Here is a 15602-nt window from a genome sequence, read left to right as displayed (position 1 = left end):
TATCGCGAAAACGCGAGAAAAAATAATGCGGCGTGGAACATTTGCAGTTCAGGATTCGAGACTCTGACCACCTACGCTATGAAGAATAAATTACACAACACCGAACGACACCTTTTCAGGAAGCTAGTTTAATTTGATGCACTATACTTAAGGTCGGTGGTATACGCACGTGTTTGGCACTGATAAGAAAAATAAAATAAAAACGGTATAGCAGAGAATCCCAGTGAAAAACAACAACCACAATTAACAAACACGTGGCATGATTGAGCACGCGCTTTGAGTGACAAAAACAGTAATTTGCATTACATTGCAGAATCTGGACAAGAAAGAGATGTGTGTTTTGCTTATGACGCTGCGAGATGTACACAACTTTCTTGAGATCATGTTATTGGTGATTTTAATTGAGTGTGAAAATATGCTATTTCAGGCAAGAATCGACTATTTTCTGTGGTAGCTACGAACATCTAACAGAAATATTTCAAATGTTCACATAGCCAGATGATCTGTCCCCGATAGCTTATGTTATACGACATACCGCACCAAAAAAAAGTAAATATAAAAACTTTTTTTTTTTTTTTTTTTAACACGATAAAACGGGAAACACAAGGGCGTTGTGGGTGTTTACACTGCCGGGTTTGTGAATGTGACCCCTTGGCGCTACAAAACATAAATGTTATCACACCGAACGATATCGTTTCTGAAAGCTAGTTTATTTATCCGCACTGTTCTTCGATCTCAGGAATAAAAACATTATAGGCATAATAAAAAAGTAAAATTGCGGAGCACAACCTCAATAAGTAAAACCAGGGGCAGGCGATGGATATCACTGATGTGCCAGAACAAAATTAAGTACTACTTTCCGGAACTCAGAAAATTAAGAGATGTGCTCAATACGTAGCGCGCTATGAGCTCAGGTAAATAACTGCCTTAAAATAGCGGTATTTTTGTTTTAATAGTGGCTAAAGGTGACCGCCTTCAGACAAACTTCGGCTGCATCACTGTGGCAGTTTGACCATTTACATACACATTTTCCCATTTTTCTCTCAATATTCCCATTATTATTAGCTTCTTTACTTCGTTGAAAGCACTTCCGCTGTTTGCGTACTACACCAACCAACCTATTATTAGCACGGAGGGAGCGATTTATCCCGGCAAACAGGAGGGCCACGGTTTGTGCATTGCATCAACTCAAATTTGGGCTCGCACTTTTTATTTACACATTCTGCGTGACTTTTACCCTAAAGTAGGGGCCGGCGACTGCAAAAAACACAGCAAATATTTAAAATAATAAAAACAAGCAAAAAACGCGATAAAAAAAAATAGAAAACGTTCCCTCTAGTTGGATTCGAACCACCGACCACTAGGTTACCAGCAGGACGCGTTAACAACCAAAGCCAAACCGACATACAGAGCGTCTGATGTTTTAAAAGATTATACGTCTGCTAAAGTCGGTTGGATACATTGTGCGGTGGTTTCGTATTTAATTTTTTGCTACGTGTTCAGGACGCATTTATATTATTGTGGCAATGTTTACATGCTAAATAAGTTATTATTAATGTGTATACTAATGTTTTTTTTTAAATTTGCATTGCTGGTAGTTTTATTGCAAGCGTGTTGAAGATAGTTTCCGTAAAGTCACTAGATATCCATTAGAGCCAACCAATGCAATCCAATCCAATCCACAGCCCTTTTGCACGTTTGGCCGGGCGTGTGGGTTTTCATATCTCTGTCTTCAGGTCAATTCACCGATTAGTCGTGATGCGTGGAGTTTATCTTAGTTTCAAATGTGTCTAAACAAGAAGGAAGCGACTGTGAGCCGTGGAACTACGTCAAATCTGCTCAACAGCCAAGATCATGGTACGGTCGTTCCAAAGTAAGTTCCTTTCTTTGTCTGTTAGGGCTAGATTATTCTTTCCTCCGTTCAAAATCCTTGTTATTGTCTAGATCGCTTGCTTTTACCAGTATTACTAATTGTGCGCGAATGGGGTAATGCGAGGCTGTTTTTCTTCGCTCACAAATAGGCTGCATACTCGCTCGAGGTCCATCAGTAGCGGCGGAACGTTTGGGGAGATGGAGGGGGGGGCGGGGGGGGGGGGGGGAAATCGCGGCAGCGCTTGGGCAGCGGCGGGCGCGCGCGGGGTGGGGGGGGGGGGGGGGGGGGGAAACCGCGGCAGCGGCGGGCGCGCGGGGGGGCCGGCCCGCCGGCGGGTGGAGGCGAGGCGGAAAGGGGAAGGGGGGTTGTTTGATTGCCTGCCTCCACCGTATTGTTCACTGGTAAACTAGAATGTCTGGAAGAGCGCGGTGCCCTCCGCCTCTATTATTTGTCGCGGGCGTTGGCCGTTGCAGTGGGACAGCATCGGCGACATGGAACTTTGTGGTGTCGTCGGACGAAAATCGGTGTTTGTCGCTCTAGTGGGACGAGGCTTCTAGAGAAATCGTGAATAATTAGCAGATACTGTGAAAACCATACAAGGGGATTATTTTAGGCCTTTATTATTCTTAGTATGGGCGACCAATGTGTCCGCACATCCGTCCGTTACCTGAGCTGCCGAGAAAATTGTGTTTACAGTCTTATGCATATGGGTGGGAGTTAGCACATTCCACTTGGACCTGTTCGAACTTTTGCTAAAGCTCCTTTCGCATTCTTTATTTTTTTTCTTCTCCAATTTGTGAGTTGGGAGTCTACACTCGTATGTAGTGTATGTATTCCTCTCTTTTATTCCTTGTTTTTTGTTTGTTACTTTTCAGGATGTTCAATCAGAATGAACTCACCACCGTATTACATGGAAAGGCTGTTGTTATTTCCAAAGTGTCTGTAAAACAGTCTACCTGACATCTTTTGCTCATGCCCTGGTTTTTGAAGCTCGCATTCTCCGAACACAGCCTTTCTGATTTCTCTGATCCTTTTTCTTTTATGTTCAATAGATCAAGTTGTGAGTGTGCACCAGTCTGCGTCCTATGTGTTCCTGTCCTTTTGTCCTTGTCTTTTTGTGCACGTTTTTCACGTTGGTCTATGATATTTTTTATCGTATATTCTAATCTGTGTTTTCATGTTTATACTTACTGCAGTCCTTACCGAGTAGAAGTTGGCCTTCACTTTCGCCATTCTGATGCGAGTGTCCTGAGACGACACAGAATGCCAGCTTCCTCTGCTGAAGGCCAGGCTTCATGGAAGACTGCCAAGGCTGTTCATGGTAAGGTTCTTTATATATTGAGCAATATAATAGAAACTTATTGCTGATAGGATTGTTTTTAACGCAGACTGTGTTTATGGACTGGCCTTTAGCAATTCCGATGCCATTCACGTGGAATGAAATCCTGTAGGGAAATTGCGCATCCCATTCGTAAGCGGAATGCTGAGTTTACTACAGAAGTGCGTCTCGACTTGCTGCCAGTATAGCTGTGTGTGTTGTGTTTGCATTTTTATTTGTTTATTTAGTGTTCCCAATAATGGCTGAAGCCTTCCCATTGGAAGTGGCAACACACAAATGAACGGCAAGAGAGGTGAACAGCGCCACTCACGCCGTTCGCCACCGCACCCATTGGTTTTCGATGAGGTTTGCAGTATTGGTCTCTATGGTATTTGGTCATATATCGCACATGAACACAACCAGGGCACTGTGCCTACAATTCAGCTCTCACAAGATTTGCATTAATACACCCTGCAGCTGGTCGCACTTTCAGAGTCATTTTAATGTTGGAAAAATGAATAATGACATTGGCATATTTCTCGTGCCAAATCCTTCATGCCTGTTCCGAACTCTGATCCCCACGAGATCACAGTAGAGTCGTTTCTGTTGTACAGTAAAACCTCGTTAATTTAACCCCCGCTAATTTGGAAATTTGGATAATTTGAACTGCCGATTCGGTCCCGTCAAACTTATGTATTAGTCAATGGCAGCAAACGCTCAATAATTCAGAGGGAACGCGGCGCACTATCGTAAATTCGGACGAATTCGGCAGGTGGCGCTATCTACCGTCTGTTCCAAAAGGTATAACCGATATCCATCCGAAGTGCGCACGTGATTTTTCCGGTTTTCCCATGGTTTTTCGGTTCTCCGTGTTTCGCACCAGTTTTGCTCTGGATCGCCGTGCTTCAGCGCGTTACTCTCCTGGCAAGGAAGCGGCAGAAGCATTGCTGCAACGGAAAAAGGGTAGCACAAGTGACCGACGACTGGAATGGCAAAATCGCGACACGCGGGGCTATTGTTCCCGAGTGTGCCAATAGCGAGAGTGACAGTCACGTTTTATGCCTCAACGCGGGGATCCTAAAGCCCGCCATTTTAACAACTATCCTATCCCTTAATTTTTCGTCGGCCACCCCCACATTGTAAATTGCAACGTGACTGGCACTCTTGCTATCGGCGCTCGGGAAAAATTGCGCCGGGTGTCGCGATTTCGCCGCCCCGATTACTGGTCAGTTGTGCTACTCGTTTTCCGTTGCAGCTGTACCAGGCTAAGAATTTAGCGACGAAAGTGGAAATACTGAGGGCCTTAAAGGGCGGCGTCTTGCGACAACTTATGGAAAGTTACGACGTCAAGAGAAGCACTTTGGCCACGTACGTAAAAATTTTGGCCGATATCCTACGGGCTTTTGAGAGCGAGAAGTTCAACGCGAAAAGAAAGCGGCCTTGGAAGGTGGTGCACCCGAAACTAGAAGAGGCCTTGCTGTGCTACATTGTCAGCGCACGGGATGCGTACCTCCGACAGTGCGAGTGCGGTGGAGCACTCGACCGCGCTAAGGAAAGTTGCCGTCTTCGCCCAAGTGTCGTCCAGAAAGCAGGCGGTAATAAAAGATTTTTTCTCAAAATAAAGGTTTGTCACAGGGCAACGTTTTCGCGCAGCTTTCTTTGTCCTTTCGATATTTCTACTTTCGGTTAATTAGGACATTTTTGCCGGTCCCATGAGATCCGAATTAACAAGGTTTTACTGTAGTGGCACGGCAGATTCTATACTTGTTTTGCTTCAATCTTTGTAAGGGGGAGGCTGTAATCCAATTCTACTCATTTCTGATATACTAGATAGCACCATATTTGCAGAGATAGTCTTCAGATTTTGTAGTTCCAGCAAAATATATTTCAGCTTATAAAATATTTGTTATTTGGCTCGTAAATTTTCAAGCAGATCTAGATTGAAGGCAGCAAATATCTTACCTGCAGTCATGGTATGTGTCCGAAGTATATTGCATTAAAATAATTGACCCAACCTCTTATTTTTGTTTTCAGTGCCTCTAGCGAATTGTGGATGCCAAGATTGCTTTTGTTTGTTTTACATAATCTACAACACTTTTTTCATCTTTATACTCTGTGCAGCCCTTGCCGAACGGAAGCTAGCATCGACTAGGCCAATTCGTTCCTGCATCATCAGCCAAGCCGAGGATCAGGTTCATGGCAGTCTGCGAAGGTTGTTGATGGTAAGCTGCCTTATATATACAGCTGTGTAATAGCAGCTTGTCCTGGATGACAATTTGAAATGCGTGTTTATGTTTTAGAAAGTGAAATTTGCATGGGCATACTTGCAACGTGAAACCTCATCAAGCCTGTTTTGATCTTTCATCCTTTTGAGATTTCAGTACAGCCGTTTCTGTTGCACACATACTGCCTACTTTGGCCAAGTAGAGACTTGATCCATATGAAGGTAAGCAGGTGATTATCAACTGCTCAGTGCTGTCCGTGGTGACGTTCTCTCCTTATCAGATGACTTACCATGCTTGGTTCGCAAGGCATTTTAAAAGGAGACCAAGTCCGCTGGTGCATGATGCTCCCAGTACTGAACAGTCGACGATCGCTTGTTCACACTCGTAAAGATCACGACTGTACTTCAAGCTCGGCAAGTGTGACACTTATGTGATTCAGCCAGTGGCTGTGCAGTATAAAACGCGCCCAATTGGCAACTTTAATGCAGTCTCGTGTAGTCCCATTGATGTTTTCTTTTGGCATGCATGATATGTGTTCACACTTTTTTTTCCCTCGCTTACCGATAGCCCTAGCTGTCTGCAGAGAGTGAGTGTGAAACATGCCTACAAGCCTCTAAAGCAGTATGCAGTGCAATTTTGGTCTATTGTGCAAGCGAGGAAGAAGACTGCTCGTTTGGCTGTTGAGGCTGTGACATAGACATTAATAGTTTTATCTGAGCATTGTTAGACTTGCTCCACTCAAAGGGAAAGCACCTGCATGCACACAATGCTCAGTCAGCAACGACCAATTGGAGCGCAGATGCCGATGGAGAAGACAATTCCTGCACCCCTATGGCCACTGCCGACTGAGCGTTACGTGCTTGCCTGGTTAATTTCCCGCTCAGTGGCTGAGCTGAGCGGGCCGTAAAAAGCGCTCAGCTAAAACTTTTTCTGATAGGGGGTGGCTGACGCATAGATATTTCAGACAGAGGGATGGCCGACACTGCTCACATCAATTCTCAGTGTGAGCAGCTCTCATCGCAATACGGAAATTATGATTAAAACTTCCTCTACCCGTTTCTGAAGGTTTTGGGACTTGTGCTCCTGGCAGTATTGTCGGGCTAGACATCATTACACCCAGATCCACTCTAATAAATTCTAAGAGGATGAAATCAGTTGCCACATAACTTGTGCAAAACTAAATCTGGAACTCACTCCTCCTTCCTGCTTTCCACTGTATTGAGAACCTTGTCCCAGTATGTGACGAGTATGTGAAGAAAATTGACCAGATAAACAATATCACTTAGAAAATAGATGTCCCATACATATTAACCTGCATCTACCAGCCACTGTACACTACCTCACTACTGATTTCGTATCTTTCAATTGATATTCCTGAACTGTTCGCACCTGTAGACATTTTAATGATGATAACGAGGGAATGTTTCATCTCATGGGATGTCATATGCTTAAAGTAAGTGAGGCTTGCGGGCATTTTAAAGGGCTAGGGCATGCCGATGGAAAACACTCAATGTGAGTTTGATGGTGGACGCTGATAATATATACTAGTTTTTGTGTAAGTCGCTATTTTTTATTTCATGAAGTCTGCAGATGACTTTTAGTCGTCAAGTTGCCATTATGTGGGAACCGGGGTGTCATACTCTGCAATGCATTACATGTTTACCTGTGTCTACCCAATCTCATTAGTATGTGTACAACGGTGAGCTGTATATGTCAAGGATATGATTTGTCATTGTCTCAGTAATGCTAATGAATCGCTATGTTTACCTAAAAATGCTGAATGTGGATATCGGGGACTGCACACCTATCGTAACAAACGTCAGTGTTAAATAACATGCCAACTACTCTGCCAAGCTCGCCCGTCTCTCGACATGCCATTTTGAATTAAAATAGATGATTTCCACAAGCCTTTCTCTGAAGTGGGCCTTTTTCATACAAATAGCTGACCTTGATTATGAGATAACTGGACCATTTTCGCCCCTTGGTCATCCAGTGTGTTGTTACAGGTGTGTCCCTTAGGGATTCTTGTTTTGATATAGTTTCCAGATTGAAAATAAAATAAAGACAATTAGTGCATCAGCTACAAAAAAATTTCCTTTTACATGGGCTGCTTGTCTCGTGCCCCTCACCCCAGTTTGGAATTTCTGGATTGTCACGTCCAGCTGCTATTGATTTACCCTGTCATTCTACTGTGGTGTCGATTCTCTTTACAGGTGCTGTAATGAAGGACTTGCCTTCTCGGGTGCATGGTCGACTTGCATCACAAGCTGCATGAGAAGTGTGAAGAAAATTTCCTAGGCCCGTGACATGCAGCCTCTTTCATTCAGCGCACTCCTCTGGCGACAAGCGCATGATTACCAGCCGACTGTAGCTTCACTGCAACTGACAATAAACAATGACGGTAACAATTTTGTATGTTTCATTTATTGTTTACACACATTACGTGTTACAAATAACCCTTGTTATGAACTACATCATTTCTATCCAGGTGTGAATTGCACACAAAACCAAATGTTGGCATGGAAAACAAGACCGTGAACTGTATGGTTTTAGCCCGCTAGCCTGGGATCTTGCTGGTATCTTGCGGTACTGCTGGTACTATGCCGGGGATTTGTGTTGGCAGCAGCCCGGGAACTCGCTGGGAAAAAAGACCGGGAACTGTATGGCTTGAGGCCGCTAGCCTGGGGTCTTGCTGGTATCTTACCATATTACTGGTACTACGCTGGGGGTTTGCGCTGGCAGCATCCCGGAAACTCACTGGGACGCCCAGTGCCGGGCGTCCCAGTCAGTCCCAGTCGCTGGCCAGTGACTGGCAATCTCACTGGCCCGTTGTCGCCCCACGGGGCGTTTCCAGCATCGGGCCAGTAGGATCTTGCCGGCAGACCGGTACCGCCCCATTCCCAAACCAGCGAGTTGTGCTACTTGGGTATGTGCATGACGTTTTGGTCCTTTTTTGACGGTTTATTACATTTGTTTCTATGTATTCATAAAGTTAATGTCAAATTGAAGAACTGTTTTCGACTAGATTTTAATGTCTCAATATTACAATTATGCTGAGTTGTTAGTTTATTATTCAGCAATTTATAGATCACTCTCTCCTATATTGAAAAATATATTGATTTAGTTATAACGTTCCATCGTCCAGGATTATTTGCGTAAACGAGCTGTTTGATGTAATAAATTAAAATTGTAATCAACGATCTTTACAGATAGCGCACATTTTAAAATAAAGAATCAAATTTAAAACGGTATAACTTTATCGTGTTTACAAATCTGCAGAGTCGATTGAAAAGACCCATTGCAGTGTGAAGAACAACATCGTGTACATATTTTTTTATTTGTTTTTTAAAATTACCTGCCCTAACCCAAGTGTTGTGAGAGGAATCATAGCCTCTCCATTTCACAAGGTATTGGAGATCAGGCGCACGTCGTTTTCTCAAAATCTTCTCGATGATCCAGGCCTTGTTTTCGGGGTTGGAAACACGTTGCAACTCAGCTTCGTAGAAGGAACTGAGAACGAGCTCTTTTTTCACCATGTCGACGAGGTAATATGTTGTGGGAATACCTAGTCGAATTCTGTCGACGATAAATACCTCATCTGTGAAGGACTGTTTGCACTTTTTTAAAAGAAGGTGTCGTTCTTTGGATATGCGGACATGGTCTCCGATCCGAAATTTCGGTTTCTTGGGTGCTCCCGACGGAGGAGGGAAAAGATGAAGAAAGAAGTATGTCTGATTCTCCTCGGTGACGTCAATGGGTCGAGCACCCAGCGTTCGGTGGTAGCTGTGGTTGTAGGATTCTACAATTTCGGGAAGGATCTCTATTAACCGCCTCGTTCTTGCATACTCAAAGTATTTATAGATCCGACTCATAATGGTTTTTCGTACGCGTTCTACTATGGAAGCCTTTTGCTTTGAAAACACAGAATACGATTTAACTCCCTTCTTATTTAGATATGACAAGACTAATTTCCCGTAAAACTCACGGCCGTGGTCCGTGCATAGAAGCATACTTTTCTTCATCCTACAAAAGACGATTTTAAGCGCTCTCATGATCTCTTCTCCCGTCTTTCGAGCGATCGGAACGGTGGAGAGAAATCGAGAAAACGTATCGATCACAAATAAAATGTATCTTTTTCCATCATTATATTTGGCAATTTTTTGGATTTCCACAAGGTCCGCCTGATAGACGTTTCGAAGTCCCAGGGACAGCGTTTTGCGGTATAGACGAGGGCGTTCGGTTTCCCTAAACAAGGTGTAAGCGTCGGATCCCTCTAAAAACTTTTCCGCCGTTCTTCGTCCCGTATGTCTGGCAAGTCTATTGACTCCACCGAAGGATGCGGGATGGGCTGCTCTGTAGTAGAGCGCTTCGCTTTCCTTCTCTGTCGACGGCATCTCGACTTCCGCCGGTAAGACTGAGCGCGAAAGGCTGACAGGTCCAGGAAGTTATTAATTACGGCGGAAACTGCACCTCTCACCCAGGAAGGTTGTCTATTGTAGAGCTCGTAGCGTAGTAGATCGATTATGTTGGATTCCTCGATCCTCTTTACGCGTTAACAACCATACCTCGGCAAACCTCACTCATGAGGGCCCTCACTCACCCTCACTCACCCTCATCTTCACAGGTGAGGTGAGGGTGAGTGAGTTTCTGAACCAGGAAAATTCATGAGTGTGAGGGTGAGTGAGGGTGAGTGAGGGCCGTGAGGGCCGTGAGGGCGGTGAGGGCGGTGAGGGCGGTGAGGGCCGTGAGGGCCGTGAGGGCGGTGAGGGCCGTGAGGGCCGTGAGGGCCGTGAGGGCGGTGAGGGCTGTGAGGGCTGTGAGTGCTGTGAGTGCTGTGAGGGCAGTGAGGGCCGTGAGGGCCGTGAGGGCCGTGAGGGCGGTGAGGGCCGTGAGGGCCATGAGGGCGGTGAGGGCGGTAAGGGGTATGAGGGCCATGAGTGCGTGAGGGGAGTGAGGGCGGTGAGTGGCGTGAAAGCCATGAGTGCGTGAGTGGTGTGAGGGCGGTGAGTGCATGAGGGGTGTGAGGGTCATGAGTGGCGTGAGGGCAGTGACATGAGAGGCGTGAGGGCCGTGAGGGCCATGAGGGCGGTGAGTGAATGAAGTGTGTGAGGGCCATGAGTGCGTGAGGGCGGTGAGTGCGTGAGGGCGGTGAGTGCGTTAAGCGCCCTTCAGATCGAGCATCTTTCTCAGCAATTTTGGTGTTAATGGCGGGTTGTTCTCTATAGCTTTCCCTAGATCGACACGAATTGCTGAGATCGGGTCCGGCTCGAAATAAGCAAGCAACTCGGAGCAATTCGAATACGTTTGAAGCGGCTGCACCCAATCAGGGACGCAAAATGTTCACGTGAAAGCTCGTGCCGGTGATGATGACACCGAAAGACTTGGTTCTGGTTTGAAATCGATAGTTTTTCTGGAAATAAACTGTTTCAGAAAGGTGGATTAGTATTCTTAACGAGATTTAAATGCATAGAAACAGGTTTATAACGCGTAATTGTGTCTAAATAGTGCAAGAAAAATAAAATTTTATGATGACGATGGCCAATTGCAGCGATTGGTTGCTGCGTGTGATCGCGGGCGGCCCGTGTTGCTTGTGTTGCGACGTAAAGTTTCTGGGCGAAGTTGCCTCATCTGAAGCTGGCCTGAGTGGCGTGAGGGCCATGAGTGCGTGAGGGGCGTGAGGGTTGTGAGGGCCACAAGGGCGGTGAGGGGCGTGAGGGCGGTGAGGGGCGTGAGGGTGGTGAGTGGCGTGAGGGCGGTGAGTGGCGTGAGGGCGGTGAGTGGCGTGAGGGTCGTGAGGGCGGTGAGGGCGGTGAGTGGCGTGAGGGCTATGAGTGCGTGAGGGCCGTGAGGGCGGTGAGGGCCGTGAGGGCCGTCAGGGCCGTGAAGGCCGTGAGGGCGGTGAGGGCGGTGAGGGCGGTGAGGGCCGTGAGGGCGGTGAGGGCCGTGAGGGCGGTGAGTGGCGTGAGGGCGGTGAGTGGCGTGAGAGCTATGAGTGAGTGAGGGGCGTGAGGGCCGTGAGGGCCGTGAGGGCGGTGAGTGCGTGAGGGCCGTGAGGTTCAGTGAGGGTGAGTGAAGGGCTGAAGGTGAGTGTGACTCTGAGGGTGAGGACGAGTGAGGGGCTGAAGGTGAGTGTAGCTGTGAGGGTGAGGGTGAGTGAGGGGCTTAGGTGAGTGTGGCTGTGAGGGTGAGGGTGAGTGAGGGCGACCTAAAATGCCGACCTCTGTTAACAACCAACTTTCCATCAGGGGTGTAGGCAATCACCGACGAAATGCTCTCCAAGAGCCCCTGAACCTTCTTTCTTTGACGCGGAGGAAATGAGGAAAAAATTAGCTCGTCGTTGAAGTAATCTTCGTCTAAAATATCTTCCATGCCTTATCGAGCACTCGTTTAGATGCCAGTGGAACAGGATCAGCACAGGCATCTGCAGCAGCAACAGCGAAGGACGAAGGTAAGTGCTGCGATGATGATGATTCTTGCTGCTCCGAGGAACGCTTCGGCGAAATGTTCGGAGAGGAGGATCCTGGTCGACTGGTCGATCCAGCTTTGACCACTCTTCCTTTAAAGCGATCGTAGTTTACGATGCTCGTCGGCAGATTTCGTCTGACCAATAGCGTCGCGACACGTTCGAAATGAATGGGAACTGGCATCTGTTTCGCTCGCGAAATTAGATAAAAAACCATATCAATGATATTTCACTCATGGAGAGGCTTCTCGTCAATTATAATCTCTAACGTGTGTGGGTCCCATGCAATAACCGGTTTTAACAAATTTAGAAGTGATCGACCATTTTCCCTATAGGTTTTACTCAAAATATTGACGACTGCATTGATGTCGCGATCTTCCGTGACATCATTCGTCTGCGACATTTGTTTTCTCGTAAAGGGAATCGTTTCCTGATGCATGACGTTGTTAATATCCGGATTTTACGGACGTAAACTTTTATGAAGCGCCTGAATGATTTTTTTCCGTTTGACGTCATCCGCTTCCCCGTCTTGTCTTAAAATATCGGGAATATGCTCTTCTTTGTAAGGTATGAGATGGTATTTCTTCATTTTCACAGTCCGATGGCCTTAGCGATAGCTCTTCCTCCGAGCGTAGATAACAGACCCAACAGAGCCGGAAGGATCAAAGGTAAAAAGCCTCCTTTCTGTATCAATACCCTTTTTATATTCTCGTGACCTTTCTTTCGGTTTCCCAATGATCTTATGAGGGCTACAAACCTCTTTACCTTCCTTTTTATAATTGGTGTGAGTGGAACGTTTCCTGTGCAAAGGTTTAAGCGAATTTCGCGAATGATGTTTAGATGTCCCTTTTTGACGTCACGAAGAAGGACTTCTCTTTGTCTAGACGATTTAGCTTTGGACAAGAGGTGCAAAAACCGTGCATGTCCCTTCAAACGATTCATGAGGAAGTGTCGTAGACGACTTCTGGACCCTCGTCCGGCAAGATCCTTGTTCTCACGGGGAAATTATCGGGGCAAGTTTGCGACAGGTCGATCAGGATGTAACTGAATGGTGTTTTACACGCGTCCGAATATATACCCGGAAGGACATGCCCTCTCTTCACTCCAAAGAGCTGTCGAGATAGAACCTGGAGTTGATCGACAATCCTCAACAATCGGAATATCATTAGAGCCGTAGAATTTAAGCTGATTCTTCGAAAGTATGAATCTTGGTGAAACATGTTCTGAGTAATGAAAATGACGCAGGCGTTATAGTGGTAAGCAGCGCCTATGAAATACTCGCATATCTCCTTCAGTTTTGTCCTATTAGGGAGAAAGTCGTCGAAAATAATTAGTGAGTTTGTCTCGGGATTCAAATTTTGTGGAATGTTCTTAGTGAACACAACGTCCGGGTGATCTTTAAAAAACGGTTGCTTGTAAACGTACACGTAGAAAATGACGTCCAACTTCTTATCAAACATTTCCTTTCTATAATGCAACAATTTACGAATATACGTGCTTTTGCCTGGTTTCAAAGAACATATCATTGTTACAGACGCGGGCGCCTCAAATTGGAATTTATTGAGAACGACCGTCATGACGGCCGGTTTGCAAATGTGAAAGGCAGTGTATCTACACCTTTCTATGTACGCCGGATACATTTACCACTTTCCTTACAAAAATACACGATGAGACGACCCGCCAGCTTCCTCACGCTGGCTTATCATAACCATAAACTCGAAGCAACCGACCCTGGTGCAGGGACGGATCCAGACCTCCATTTTAAGGGGCGCGGTTCCTCGGTGTAAAACGGCGGGGGGGGGGGGGGGGGGGGAGTGTTTATATTTTTTTGTGGAGTAATCATTTTTAGTAAACTCGGATAACATAATATAGATCTTGGGAGCTTTTGTATCGGCTTATCTGTCGGGGATGAACTCTTTGAATTAAAACCTTTCGGGTGACCACGCTAGAGGTAAGTATCTCGAAAATTGTGGTGACACTATCCTTTCTGAAACATGGGTTTCACACCGACACTACGTGGGCAGTCGATTTAGGGCATCTTAAAGACATTGCATTGGCAGACATTCTGGTTGGAGCTAGTGCTCAACTGCTGCGGCAACGGGAAGAGCGGCTTAAATCAGCGGAGCGAGTACGTTGCAAACAAGCGACAAAAATGGCCCGGCGGCTTCGACGCTGCTCGCGGCGTCAAAACACTGCTAACGCAGCAAGCGAAACGAACACTTCCACGCAAGTTCGTCGGTTGTTCGCCGCATATTTGGAATGTCCAGAGCGCAGCACATGCGGCATTGCCAACCCAAACTCGTGTTTTCACGTGTTCTGGATGCAACTTGAGAGAACGAAAGCGAATAATTGTTGAAAATTTTTGAAAGCATGTTGCAGTTCGGCAACTATAGCTTTTGAACTTAGACAAGACCTTAAACCAGCAATGGATCCTTTCAAACTATATTCAATTGCACTTCGTCTGGATATTTTCTGTACCAAAGGAACACTTACGTGTTGCTGGGTAGTTAGCTCAATCGTGAGGGTCGAGAGGACAGGTGCAGAGATATGATAGGGCAGAGCGGTTGTAAGGTCGGCGAATCTTAACTAGGCTAAAGGCCGATGACGACTGCAGCATGGATGTTTGGGAGTCGGTGTTCACTCGAACGGGCACAGGCACTGTCTATTTAATTTATGTATGCTCGCATCTTTGAAAGGGCTCGTTTTCCCCAATCCGTTCGACACACACATATTCGCTCCTGCAAAGCCGCGCGAAAGCTCTGCCGTCAATCCACAGAAGCCGCGTTTAACTAGAAAAGACGGCGCCAAGGGGAGACAAGGGATAGCGGGCGCCTTTCTTAAAATATGTCCCGCCACCCTAAGTTGAAACGGCATTGTATACAAATAAATGCCTACGGCGTCGGCTTGAGGACCCCGTGTAAGCAGCGTCCAGCCTTTAGAGTGCTCGTACCGTTTATCTTTCTTTTATTAGCTTCCCGCCACGAGAAGTCGTACCGCAGGCAGTATGAAGCCCATCAGAGGAAACATCTCCCCCTTCTGGCGCTCGTCGGCTTCTTTCTGTATTCCGCGCTGCGGCGCTGATCCCCAGTGAGGGATGGAGGCGAGGACGAAAGCGGGCTTATGTTTAAGGCAAGGTCGTGGGGAGGTCCGGAGCGTCTTCAGGAGAAGCTCAGACCTAGACTGCACTGTACCCAGAGCATTTGCTTCCTCTCTCAGTTGAGAAGAAAAGCAACTGGTCACCTGGTTGTACAAGCTGCATACCCCCCCCCCCCCCTTCCCTCTGGAACGTCTCCTCCCGGTACGTCCCCTCCGCACTTCCCTTGGCAATCAGCACACTGTGCCAATAAGATACCTTTAGTGAGCCCGTGGGCGACAGCATCTCAAAGCAAGCCAAAAAAGACATGCCAAAAGACAAGCCCAGAGCCACGAAGAAACCATCAAACGAAAAGTGATGAAAAGGCGGCCGCTAGAGAGGAAGGATAATCCGCTACCTTTGAGGAAGGCTGCTTGGCGTCTGCGTTTGGGAGCTTTCAGGGCACAAATTTTTCGCAGACAACCCCTAAAGAGAGAGAGGGAGACAGAGAGAGAGAGAGAGCAAGGTATTTCCCCCCCGTGCTCGACGTGCTGGCCTTGTTTGGAAGTGTGCCTGCAGTCGAGGACCCTGATATTTGGTGCGCCTCCCCACTGTCTCTCCACTTCGAAACTCCTAGCGCAATCCCTGTA

The sequence above is a fragment of the Ixodes scapularis genome, unplaced genomic scaffold (assembly GCF_016920785.2).
Source record: "Ixodes scapularis isolate PalLabHiFi unplaced genomic scaffold, ASM1692078v2 PGA_scaffold1__304_contigs__length_218370807, whole genome shotgun sequence".
NCBI lineage: Eukaryota > Metazoa > Arthropoda > Arachnida > Ixodida > Ixodidae > Ixodes > Ixodes scapularis.
The sequence above is the reverse complement of the archived record's forward strand: the minus strand, read 5'-3'. Positions refer to the sequence as shown.